The 13,321-nt window shown below is 46.1% G+C and overlaps 1 long non-coding RNA gene and 1 other non-coding gene across 2 annotated transcripts; both read right to left on the reverse strand.

Annotated features, from left to right (window-relative positions):
* Window positions 1-491: 491 nt before the first annotated feature.
* On the reverse strand, window positions 492-3,661 carry Snhg15 (small nucleolar RNA host gene 15). The gene is made up of 4 exons (NR_045893.1): window positions 3,449-3,661; window positions 3,207-3,275; window positions 1,256-1,338; window positions 492-718 (listed from the first exon to the last, which is right to left on the reverse strand). It is a non-coding gene; the product is annotated as a small nucleolar RNA host gene 15 (long non-coding RNA).
* On the reverse strand, window positions 2,934-3,066 carry LOC115487884. The gene has a single exon (XR_003949911.1). It is a non-coding gene; the product is annotated as a small nucleolar RNA SNORA9 (small nucleolar RNA).
* Window positions 3,662-13,321: the final 9,660 nt, after the last annotated feature.

Below are 13,321 nucleotides of genomic sequence, written 5' to 3' on the forward strand. Positions count from 1 at the left end.
TGGGACAACTCCAGCACCCCTCCTCCATCCAATCAAGTGCAAGTTCCAAATGGTCATTAAAAGTATACAAGCAGGCATGATGTAGGTGGCACACGGAATCACCTGCATGTACTTGAGAATGGAAAGGCACCGTGGTTTACCTGGGCTGCCACCAGTGTTTTTAGCACATGTAATGTATAAACAGGCTAAGACAAGTCATGGATAAAATCACATCTACTTTCTTTTTGAAGCAGGGTCCTTTGTAACCCAGGCCAGCCTGATCTTCTTGCCTCTGATGTATTCTGATTAGCAGGTGTGCTTTTCTCTAGCCTGCTACAATACCCATGGTTTATTCTATTCAAATGTCAGACAATAGGCCAGCTGGGCTCCTTATTCAAGAGCTGAAGGAGTCTGGGAGGAGGACAAACATAGAATCAAGCTCAGGCCAAGAACCAGAAACTTGGGATTCTTCTAGAATCCAACAAGAGGACTTCAAACCCGATCAACACAGCTGGAGTCTCATTTCTATTTATTAATTTACTTATTTACTTCATATATGTCAGTACACCATCACTGTCTTCAGACACACCAGAGGAGGGCATCGGATCCCCATTACAGATAATTGTGAGCCACCATGTGGTTGCTGGGAATTGAACTCAGGACCTCTGGAAGAGCAGTCAGTGCTTTTAACAGTTGAGTCATCTCTCTCTCTCCAGCTCTGGAGTCTCCATTTCTGCATCTGCAAAGATTAGAAACATCAAGTTACGCTGTGAAGAAGAGGCACCATCATGAGACTAAGGGTTGCTGTACATGGCCACTGCCATGAGGGGCAGTGGCATAGCCCAACTTGTGTTTGAGCCCCGACTGCACCCCCAGTGAGCCAATAGGCCCATTGGTCCCTTCTGTAGCAGCCCACTCCATCTAGAATCACGACTTCCTCATGGACACTATGCTGAAATCAAACCAGAGGCAAATGCCATCTACAAGAATCTAACCCAGGAGTCTAACCTTTCTGAGATTTAATCACATGACTTATAATATGGAAAGGTCACAGGTTTCTCATTGTCTTTAAATACACTTTAACCAGATGACTGAGTCATGGACAACTACTAAGTCAGACAGAAGTAGAGCCCGAGCTTCCTGGCACAGGCTGGTAATTCAAACTCTAGGGAGGTAGAAACATGAGTTAAGGAGTTCAAAGCCATCACTGGCTGCATAGCAACTTTGAGGCCAGCCTAATTCCTGATGTGACCTGAGTGTCTTCTTGCATCCTCACCTCTTTGGTGGAAGTTCCACGAAACAGCCTGATGGTCTCTGAAGTGCTATCAAGTCTCTTCTAGCTCCAGCACCTTAGGTTTCCTAGACCGAAGGAAGAGTCAGTGAGCCAAATGCATTAACACTAAGCTGGCAACTGTCCACGTACCATTTACCCCACAGCTTCCATACCAAGAACAGGACATTTCCCTTCAACACAACTCAGTCATGACTGGCACTCCAGAAAAGAACACAGGCTGTAGGACTAGAGATGCCTGCTATCAAAGGAGAAAACCAATTCCTGCAAGCTGTTCTCTGACCTTGATGTTCTATGCCATCCATTGGCCCATACCTACCCATGGACACGCACACAAAAGAAGTACAATTAAAGGTTTGAGTTAAGGGGCTGGAGATAGATAGCTCAGCAGTTATCACTGACTGCTCTTCTAGAAGTCCTGAACTCAGCAACCACGTGGTGGCTCAGAACCATCTGTAATGGGATCTGATGCCCTCTTCTGGTGTGTCTGAAGTCAGTGACAGTGCACTCACATATGTGACATTGAAAGAACTCAGTGGGGAAACCCCCACTCAGCTCCCGATTCGGCGTGCACCCAAGAATCACGAATAGAACACAACACCTTGATGTAACAACAAGAGGTTTTTTTAATGGCGGAGCTCCGGGTCGAAACGTATCTCACATAACAGGAGACAGTGGATTCGACCACGAGGCTTGGAAGCTAGGGGTTTTTATAGAAAAGGAGTGGGGCTGGGGGAGGAATTGGCGCGGTTTCACATCAGCAGCCTGTAACATTTAACTTAGGTCAGAGGGGTGGGAGCTAGGGAGGCGATGGGCTTGCCCGGGCATGTCCTGGTCTGTTCTGCTATGTTCTCAGCCCCAGGTTTCAAAGCTCAGAAACAACTCTTTGGGCTATTTAACATACATTACATGAATTACAGTTTTATTCCCTTTCAACATAAAGATTTGAAATGAGGGCCTGGTGTGGTAACACACACCCTTAATCCCAGTACCTGGGATTCCTTCCTTTTGCCGGGAGGCTTTCCTTAGGTATTGGCACAGCAGCCAGATTTCTACCATCTGCAGGCTCTCTGCCTTTTAAGAACCAGGCCTAAGGCCCGGTGTGGTGGCACACGTCTTTAATCCCAGCACTCGGGAGGTAGAGGCAGATGGATTTCTGAGTTCCAGGCCAGCCTGGTCTACAAAGTGAGTTCCAGGACAGCCAGGGCTACACAGAGAAACCTTGTCTCGAGAAAAGAAAAAAAAAAAAAGAAAAATAAGGCCTAGAGCCCAAATGGAACCAAAACCACGTGTCACCACACCTGGGGTTTTACTTCAACACCGGAGACCCAACTCTGGTACTCCTGCTGTATTTTGTAACTGTTTTAAGGATTTACTACTTTGTACTAACTCTGGAGCACAGAAAAATATTCAGCTGGGTGTAGCCTTACACACCTTTAATCCCAGCACTCAGGAGGCAGAGGTGAGTGGATCTGTTTTGAGTTCCAGGACAGCAAGAACTACAGAGAAACCTTGCCTCAAAACAAAACCAACAAGAAATGACTTATTTGCCTCTGCACCATGTGCAGAACTATCCCACACAGTTAAACAAAACAAAAAACCCAAAGTGCAGCATTGCAAATCTTACCGGCTTGTAATTTATCCACGTGGCAGGTGTCTGCCATATTGTCTGAAATTTCTATAACCTTGCTCTGGAGAGGGCAGGGCAAGGCCTCAAACCACTTCAAAATTGTTCTGGCAAGCACTGTAGGAATGCACAGGGTCACTGCAGACCCAAGCACGCTGGAGGCTTGCTAAGTATATCACTCCAATCCTGCACGACCCATACTGCAGTCTCCCAGTCCCCAGAAGTCTAGGGGAGAGAATTAGTCCTGAAAATGAATTCAAGATACGGAGTTTGGCTTCACCGGCCACCGAGCTTCCACAACTGACTTACCAGGACATGTCCCAAAGCTCGGTCATCCCTTCCACGCTGTAGGGCCACCCACAGGGCCTCGATGTCCACCTAGGAGGGGAGAAAAGACAGATTCAGCGCAGCCAGTGCGTATCACCCAGTTCTAGCCCCTCCGAACGTTCTCTCGTAAAAGGAAAAAAAAATCTCTTGAGGGAAGACTCTGCTTGCTTGGGCGGAACTAGCTGGGGTTGGAAAGGAATCCCCCAGAAACAGGCCTAACTCACCCGGTGGCACGTGTCTCCCCAGGGCAAACGTCCCTGCTCCACCGCAGGCTGATCTCCTGCCACCGAGCTCAGCCATCTCTACCTGGACTCGGAATAGCCCTGCACGGCGCCTGTGCCCTGATGACGGAAGATAAGGTGAGGGCCGCAGCACATGCTAGGAAGGACCCGCCAGCCATGGCTGCCAGCTGAGGACGCTCACGTGTGCTTAAAGTTACGGTCACAGCAGCGAGCCGCGCACGCGTAACGTCACCACGCAGCCCCGCCCAAAGCCGCGTGCGCGGGCTCCAAGACACTGACGTCAGCGCCCCTGGGGCGTGGCCTCGAGCGCGGGTTTAACCCGCTCCCCCAGCTGGCCGGTCCTGGTAGTGGCGGTTGATCGAATGCGGACCTCAGACTCAGGGATTGCCTTCTGCATCCTATCCTTTTAGTAATCCGGGTGCCAAAGCTGGGGCCTGGAACCGGAGGTAGCCCTGGCTGAGAAACACGTGGACGCTGGGCCCTGGGATGGACCAACACAACAACAACCAACAACAAAGTGATGTGAATGGACCAGAAAGTGAGAGGGGGCAGGAAAGAAAACCTCGGTCAGCATTTTTATTTTCTTTATTTTTTGTTTGTTTTGTTTTTCGAGACAAGTTTCTCAGTGAAGGCCTGGCTGTCCAGGAACTCTGTAGAACAGGCTGGCCTCGAACTCAGATCCACCTGCTTCTGCCTCCACAGTGTTAAGATTAAAGGCGTGGGACACCACTGCCCATCTTTTCCTTTCTTTTAAAAACATATGTCTGCCCTTTCTTCACCTTCCAACATGGACTTCTTCACGAATTTGCTGCAGAAACAAGCACCACAAGAAGCACGAGTCTTTGTAATAGTTAACAAAGCTTATGGCCACACTCAGATCAGAAGTCACCGGAGAACCATTCCCAAGCCCAGGGCCTTGAGCTTGCAAATGCTCTACTGTCACATCCTCAGCCCTTTCTTGAATTTTTCTTTCTCTCTTTTATTCCCCCCTCTTTTTAGAGGTTGGGTGGCTTAGTTCTCATTAAATTTCTAGTGACACAAACCACAGGCTCATAACTGAAAAGGAGCTAAGACTTTATTTTTGGCCCAGGAAGGTAGATCGGCAGCGAAAGGCTCTTGCCACTAAGCCTAAATTTGAATCTCAGAAACTATAAGGTGGAAGGAAAGGGGACTTCATCAAATTGTTTGCCCACTCCACTTGTAGGCTGTGTGTATGTGCATGCTTACGTGTCACACATACAAACACACACAAATGTAACAATAAAAATTACAAAGAGTTTATAATTGGTGCTGTAGAGATGGCTCAGTAGTTAAAAGCACTTGCCACTCTTACACAGAGCCCAGATTCAATTCCCAGCGTCCACATGGTGATGACAACTATCCTTAACTGCAGTTCCAGGGATCTGCACATTCAAGTAGCTGGGATTACAATCCGGGCTCACCAGGCCCAGCTGGGAGTCATCTTTTCTGAATGTAGTTGTCAGAGGACTTGAGGCTCCAACTTTCAATGCTTTAATGACAAGAGTTTGTTCCTTGACTCCAAATTGCAAAACCTGCCTGTTTGGGGCCAACACGATGGCTCACTGGGTAAAGAAAGGCACTTGACACAGAGCCTGATGACCTGAGTTTGACCCCTGGCACACTTGTGGTAGGAGAGGAGCAAGTCCCACAAGTTGTTCTTTGAACTCCGTGCATGTGCACGCATTAAATAACTATAATTAAAAAAATTAGGGGCTGGTGAGATGGCTCAGCGGGTAAGAGCACCCGACTGCTCTTCCGAAGGTTCGAAGTTCAAATCCCAGCAACCACATGGTGGCTCACAACCACCCATAATGAGATCTGACTCCTTCTTCTGGAGTGTCTGAAGACAGCTACAGTGTACTTACATATAATAAATAAATCTTTAAAAAAAAAAAAAACTTTAAAAAAAATTAGGGGCTGGTGAGATGGCTCAGTGGGTAAGAGCACCCGACTGCTCTTCCGAAGGTTCGAAGTTCAAATCCCAGCAACCACATGGTGGCTTACAACCACCCATAATGAGATCTGACTCCTTCTTCTGGAGTGTCTGAAGACAGCTACAGTGTACTTACATATAATAAATAAATAAATAAATCTTTAAAAAAAATTAATCCCTACTTGTGTTATTAAATTTTTAAAAACATATTTTATGTGTATATGTCTTAGGGTTTCTATCCCTGTCATAAAACACCATGACCAAAGCCAACGTGGGGAGGGACAGGCTTATTTCACTTACAGTTTCATATGACAGTTCATTATCAAAAGCAGCAAGGACAGGAACTCAAGCAGGTCCCGGACCTGGGGGGCAGAGCTGACCCAAGGGCTATGGAGGGGTACAGCTGACTGCCTTGCTCATCGAGGCATGCTCAGCTTGCTTTCTTACAAAAAGCAGGCTTATAGGACCACCAGTCTAGGGATGGCCCCACCCACAGTGGGATGGACACTTCCCCCATCAATCATTCATTAAGAAAATGCCCTACAGCCAGAGCCAGATTTTTTTTTTTTTTTTTTTTTTGAGACAGGGTTTCTCTGTATAGCTCTGGCTGTCCTGGAACTCACTTTGTAGACCGGGCTGGCCTTGAACTCAGAAATCTGCCTGCCTCTGCCTCCCAAGTGCTGAGATTAAAGGCGTGAGCCACCACGCCCGGCTCTACAGCCAGATCTTATGGTGACATTTTCTCAATTTAGATTCCCTCCTTTCAAATAACTCTGGCTTGTGTCAGAGTTAAATCACAGTATGGGTGTTTTGCCTGCATGTATGTCTGTGTGTGTGTGTGTGCATGTGTGTGTTTGTGCATGTATGTCTGTGTATGTGTGAGGTGTGTGTGTGAGTGTGTGTGTGGTGTATGTGTGTGAGTGTGTGGTGGTGTGTGTGTGTATGTGAGTGTGTGTTGGGAGCCGCCCCCACATTCGCCGTCACAAGATGGCGCTGACATCCTGTGTTCTAAGTGGTAAACAAATAATCTGCGCATGAGCCAAGGGTATTTTATGACTACTTGTACTCTACCTTTCCCGTGAACGTCAGCTCGGCCATGGGCTGCAGCCAATCAGGGAGTGATGCGTCCTAGGCGAAATATAACGCTCCTAAAAAAGGGGACGGGGTTTCCGCCATTCTCTCTCGCTGGCATCTCTCTGGCTCTGCGCGCCCTGCGCTCTCTCGCTGCCTAAAGATGTAAACAATAGAGCACGCTCTGCGCCCCGGCGCGCCAGAGCTCTGGCTCCTAAAATTATTGAAGGGGCTTTCGTTTTGGGGGCTGGGCGCTGGGCGCTTGCCCTCCTGGCTCCCAAAGATGTAAGCAATAAAGTTTTGCCGCAGAAGATTTTGGTTTGTTGCGTCTTTCCTGGCCGGGCGTGAGAACGCGATTAAGAATTGGTGCTGAAATCCGGGACGAGAAATTCCGGGACGAGAAAAAATCCGGGAAGAAAAAACCCGGGAGGAAACTCGGGACGGGAGCTTCACCGGCGCAAGGAAGATCCCTCATTCCAGAACCAGAACTGCGGGTCGCGGTAATAAAGGTTCCCGTAAAGCAGACTGTTAAGAAGGATTCAACTGCATGAATTCAGAACTTTTCAGCTGGGGAACGGCGGTAACCCGTAAGTATAGCTTTACGAGGTACGCCTGGCCTTGAACTTTCTAAGGAAATTCAAGACAGTCTATCAGAAGTAAAGTGGAAAATAGCTTTATAAGGTATGTTTGGCCTTGAACTTTCTCTAGTGTTAGAAGCCCTTTTGTTCCTTTTCACATGTTATCAAGTGGTTAAGGCAGGGCGGATTCTAGATGAAATTCAGGACAATCTATCAGAAGTAAAGCGGGGAGAGAGAGTAGGAGCAAAGAGAAAATATGGTACACAAAATAAGCATACAGGCCTTTCCACGGGTCTTGAACCCGAGGAAAAGTTTAGGTCAGGTAAGAATACCTGGGGAGAGATTAGAAGGAAGGAGAAGGAAAAAGAAAAGAAAAAAGATCAATCAGCGGAGGCTTCTAGGAGAAGGAGCCTCTACTCATCACTAGGTGAGCTCAAGGAGCCAGTTTTTAATAGTTCTGAATCAGATGAAAAGGCTATTAGGGCCTGGAAGGCGCTCTCCCGAGCAGGTGAAGCCACTGGACAATAATGACAGAGGCAGGCTCTTGCAGCCTACAAGGTCTTATTGTCCACCCTGGAGTTGTAGATCAGGATTGTAAAGGGGAACTTCAGGTTCTCTGTTCTTGTCCTCAAGTTGTCTTTTCTATATCACAAGGGGACAAAATAGCTCAACTAATAATTTTGCCAAGCCTACATGGCTGTTTTTTCTTCCTCTGATATTCCTAGAGCTGCCAGAGGGATTGGTTCTACTAGAAATGATTCTGATTACTTAATAATGCCTTTAGATTGTTGTCAAATTTTATCTACTCACGTAGGGGTAAACCCTCGTGGCGCCAGGCCATTACAGGTCTGACAAATGGATGTCACGCATATTTCCTCCTTTGAGAGAAATCAATATTTACATGTTTAGAAGAAACCCACTTAAAAATGGGATTGTGGTATATACTGATGGATCAAAAACTGGCATAGGTGCCTATGTGGCTAATGGTAAAGTGGTATCCAAACAATATAATGAAAATTCACCTCAAGTGGTAGAATGTTTAGTGGTTTTAGAAGTTTTAAAAACCTTTTTAGAACCCCTTAATATTGTGTCAGATTCCTGTTATGTGGTTAATGCAGTAAATCTTTTAGAAGTGGCTGGAGTGATTAAGCCTTCCAGTAGAGTTGCCAATATTTTTCAGCAGATACAATTAGTTTTGTTATCTAGAAGATCTCCTGTTTATATTACTCATGTTAGAGCCCATTCAGGCCTACCTGGCCCCATGGCTCTGGGAAATGATTTGGCAGATAAGGCCACTAAAGTGGTGGCTGCTGCCCTATCATCCCCGGTAGAGGCTGCAAGAAATTTTCATAACAATTTTCATGTGACGGCTGAAACATTACGCAGTCGTTTCTCCTTGACAAGAAAAGAAGCCCGTGACATTGTTACTCAATGTCAAAGCTGCTGTGAGTTCTTGCCAGTTCCTCATGTGGGAATTAACCCACGCGGTATTCGACCTCTACAGGTCTGGCAAATGGATGTTACACATGTTTCTTCCTTTGGAAAACTTCAATATCTCCATGTGTCCATTGACACATGTTCTGGCATCATGTTTGCCTCTCCGTTAACCGGAGAAAAAGCCTCACATGTGATTCAACATTGCCTTGAGGCATGGAGTGCTTTGGGGGAAACCCAAACTCCTCAAGACTGATAATGGATCAGCTTATACGTCTCAAAAATTTCAGCAGTTCTGCCGTCAGATGGACGTAACCCACCTGACTGGACTTCCATACAACCCTCAAGGACAGGGTATTGTTGAGCGTGCGCATCGCACCCTCAAAGCCTATCTTATAAAACAGAAGAGGGGAACTTTTGAAGAGATTTTACCCCGAGCACCAAGAGTGTCTGTGTCTATGGCACTCTTTACACTCAATTTTTTAAATATTGATGCTCATGGCCATACTGCGGCTGAACGTCATTGTACAGAGCCAGATAGGCCCAATGAGATGGTTAAATGGAAAAATGTCCTTGATAATAAATGGTATGGCCCGGATCCTATTTTGATAAGATCCAGGGGAGCTATCTGTGTTTTCCCACAGAATGAAGACAACCCATTTTGGATACCAGAAAGACTCACCCGAAAAATCCAGACTGACCAAGGGAATACTAATGTCCCTCGTCTTGGTGATGTCCAGGGCGTCAATAATAAAAAGAGAGCAGCGTTGGGGGATAATGTCGACATTTCCACTCCCAATGACGGTGATGTATAATGCTCAAGTATTCTCCTGCTTTTTTACCACTAACTGGGAACTGGGTTTGGCCTTGATTCAGACAGCCTTGGCTCTGTCTGGACAGGTCCAGACGACTGACACCATTAACACTTTGTCAGCCTCAGTGACTACAGTCATAGATGAACAGGCCTCAGCTAATGTCAAGATACAGAGAGGTCTCATGCTGGTTAATCAACTCATAGATCTTGTCCAGATACAACTAGATGTATTATGACAAATAACTCAGCTGGGATGTGAACAAAAGTTTCCGGGATTGTGTGTTATTTCCATTCAGTATGTTAAATTTACTAGGGCAGCTAATTTGTCAAAAAGTCTTTTTCAGTATATGTTACAGAATTGGATGGCTGAATTTGAACAGATCCCTTCGGGAATTGAGACTTCAGGTCAACTCCACGCGCTTGGACCTGTCCCTGACCAAAGGATTACCCAATTGGATCTCCTCAGCATTTTCTTTCTTTAAAAAATGGGTGGGATTAATATTATTTGGAGATACACTTTGCTGTGGATTAGTGTTGCTTCTTTGATTGGTCTGTAAGCTTAAGGCCCAAACTAGGAGAGACAAGGTGGTTATTGCCCAGGCGCTTGCAGGACTAGAACATGGAGCTCCCCCTGATATATGGTTATCTATGCTTAGGCAATAGGTCGCTGGCCACTCAGCTCTTACATCTCACGAGGCTAGACTCATTGCACGGGATAGAGTGAGTGTGCTTCAGCAGCCCGAGAGAGTTGCACGGCTAAGCACTGCAGTAGAAAGGCTCTGCGGCATATATGAGCCTATTCTAGGGAGATACGTCATCTTTCATGAAGGTTCAGTGTCCTAGTTCCCTTCCCCCAGGAAAAACGACACGGGAGCAGGTCAGGGTTGCTCTGGGTAAAAGCCTGTGAGCCTAAGAGCTAATCCTGTACATGGCTCCTTTACCTACACACTGGGGATTTGACCTCTATCTCCACTCTCATTAGTTGGGTGGCCTATTTGCTCTTATTAAAAGGAAAGGGGGAGATGTTGGGAGCCGCCCCCACATTCGCCGTCACAAGATGGCGCTGACATCCTGTGTTCTAAGTGGTAAACAAATAATCTGCGCATGAGCCAAGGGTATTTTATGACTACTTGTACTCTACCTTTCCCGTGAACGTCAGCTCGGCCATGGGCTGCAGCCAATCAGGGAGTGATGCGTCCTAGGCGAAATATAACGCTCCTAAAAAAGGGGACGGGGTTTCCGCCATTCTCTCTCGCTGGCATCTCTCTGGCTCTGCGCGCCCTGCGCTCTCTCGCTGCCTAAAGATGTAAACAATAGAGCACGCTCTGCGCCCCGGCGCGCCAGAGCTCTGGCTCCTAAAATTATTGAAGGGGCTTTCGTTTTGGGGGCTGGGCGCTGGGCGCTTGCCCTCCTGGCTCCCAAAGATGTAAGCAATAAAGTTTTGCCGCAGAAGATTTTGGTTTGTTGCGTCTTTCCTGGCCGGGCGTGAGAACGCGATTAAGAAGTGTGTGTGGTGGTGTGTGTGTGTGTGTGAGTGTGGTGTGTGAGTGTGGTGTGTGTGATTGTGTGTGTGTGTATGTGTGTGTGTGTGCCAAAGCCAGAAGAGGACATCAGATCCCCTAGAACAGAGTTACAGCTGAGAATCAGAGTCTGATCCTCTGGAAGAAGAGCCAATACTTCCTCCTCCTCTTCTTCCTCCTCCTCCTCCTTCTCTTTTAAAATCTTTTTTACATCCCAACCAAAGTTTCTCCTCCCTCCTCTCCTCCTAGTCCCCCCCCCACTTCCCTTCCCCACCCTCATCTAGTCCTCCTTTTCTCTCAATGGTTTATGTGGTGCAGGGGACTGAGTACACAGATTTGAGCATGCAAGGTAATTACTCTATCAACTGAGCTATATCCCTTCCTGACAAAAAGTGACTTTCAGGGGCCTGAGTAAGGGCTCAGTGGTTAAGAGCACTGGCTACCTTTTCTGAAGAGAAATTGAGGCAAGATGGCTCAATGGTTCAGATGCTTGCTGCTTTCCCAGAGGGCCAGAAGGAATTTGGTGTCCAGCACTCACATTTTGTGGGTGGGCTCACCACCACATGTAACTCCTGCTTCAGGCCTCTGCTGCACATATGCACAGACACAGACACACACACACACTTAAAAAAAGAGAGAGATGGGCTGGTGAGATGGCTCAGTGGGTAAGAGCACCCGACTGCTCTTCCGAAGGTCAGGAGTTCAAATCCCAGCAACCACATGGTGGCTCACAACCATCCGATCACGAGATCTGACTCCCTCTTCTGGAGTGTCTGAAGACAGCTACAGTGTACTTACATATAATAAATAAATAAATCTTTAAAAAAAAAAAAAGAGAGAGATCAAGGCCAGCCTGGTCTAGAAAGTGAGTTCCAGGACAGCGAGGGCTACACAGAGAAACCCTGTCTCGAAAAACAAACAAATAAATAAATAAATAAATAAATAAATAAATAAAAGAGATTAAAGAAAGTGAGTTCCAGGACAGCGAGGGCTACACAGAGAAACCCTGTCTCGAAAAACCAATAAATAAATAAATAAATAAATAAATGAAAGAGATTAAAGATATCCCCAGATAATTTTGCCACGTGATTTGAACGTTCCATATCTCCACAATCATGGTGCCCTAGTCAGGCAAAACTGTGTGTTTGATGTTCATTAAGACTGTAGTATCAGTTGGGCTGGTGAGATGGCTCAGTGGGTAAGAGCACTGACTGCTCTTCTGAAGGTCCGGAGTTCAAATCCCAGCAACCATATGGTGGCTCACAACCATCTGTAACAAGATCTGACACCCTCTTCTGGAATGTCTGAAGACAGTTACAGTGTACTTACATATAATAAATAAATCTTAAAAAAAAAAAAAGACTGTAGTATCGGGCTTCTTCAGTCCTTAGTTGCTTTATCTGGGCACTATATGGGAAGTCTGAGCTTGTGGGAGGGCATTATGATCTAGACATTGTTTGGGCTTCCATTATTTTTTAGCCCTAGAAAGTAGACAATACAAACTCATTGAGACTTTACTTATTGACTCTGAAGAGCAAAGGCCTTCATTAAGTAAATGTGGAATAAATGTGTGTAGAAGTACATCTCAAAGATGAATGTGGGCTGGAGAGACAGCTCAGTGGTTAAGAGCACTGACTGCTCTTCCAGAGGTCCTGAGTTCAATTCCCAGCAACCACATGGTGGCTCACAACCATCTGTAATGGGATCTGATGCCCTCTTCTGGTGTGTCTGAAGACAGCGACAGTGTACTCATATAAATAAAATAAATCTTTAAAAAAAGAGATAATTCATGCCGGGCGTGGTGGCGCACTCCTTTAATCTCAGCACTCGGGAGGCAGAGGCAGGCAGATTTCTGAGTTCGAGGCCAGCCTGGTCTACAAAGTGAGTTCCAGGACAGCCAGGGCTATACAGAGAAACCCTGTCTCAAAAAACCAAAAAAAAAAAAAAAAAAAAAAAGAGATAATTCATATAGCTGTTTTTTTGTTTTTTGTTTTTTGTTTTTTTTGTTTTTGAGCAGAGATCTCATGTGCCCCAGGATGGCCTCATAGTTACTCTGTAGATGTAGATGAGAGTTTAAAAATCCCTACCATTTCTGGTTTATGCTCTCTGCTTTTTACTTACAATTCAAGATGTGAACTCTCTGGGCTGGAGGAATGGCTCAGTGGTTATGGGCACTGGATGCTCTTCCCAAAGCCCTGAGTTCAATTCCCAGCAACCACATGGTGGCTCACAAACATCTGTAGTGGGGACTGATGCCCCTTTCTGGCATGAATGAAATAAATAAATCTTTAAAAACAAAACAAAACAAAGTGTTGTGCTCTCAGCCTCCTGCTCCAGCCTCCATGGTACTACTGTGTCTCTCACCTTTACAGTGGTGGACTCTGGAAACATATGCCCAAATAAACTCTATGTTTTATAAGTTGTTTCACTCATGATGTTTTATTACAGACGGAACTAACATAAAATTCATTGGTAGAAATAACA

The sequence above is a fragment of the Mus musculus genome, chromosome 11, assembly GCF_000001635.26.
Source record: "Mus musculus strain C57BL/6J chromosome 11, GRCm38.p6 C57BL/6J".
In the NCBI taxonomy this organism is placed as follows: Eukaryota; Metazoa; Chordata; class Mammalia; order Rodentia; family Muridae; genus Mus; species Mus musculus.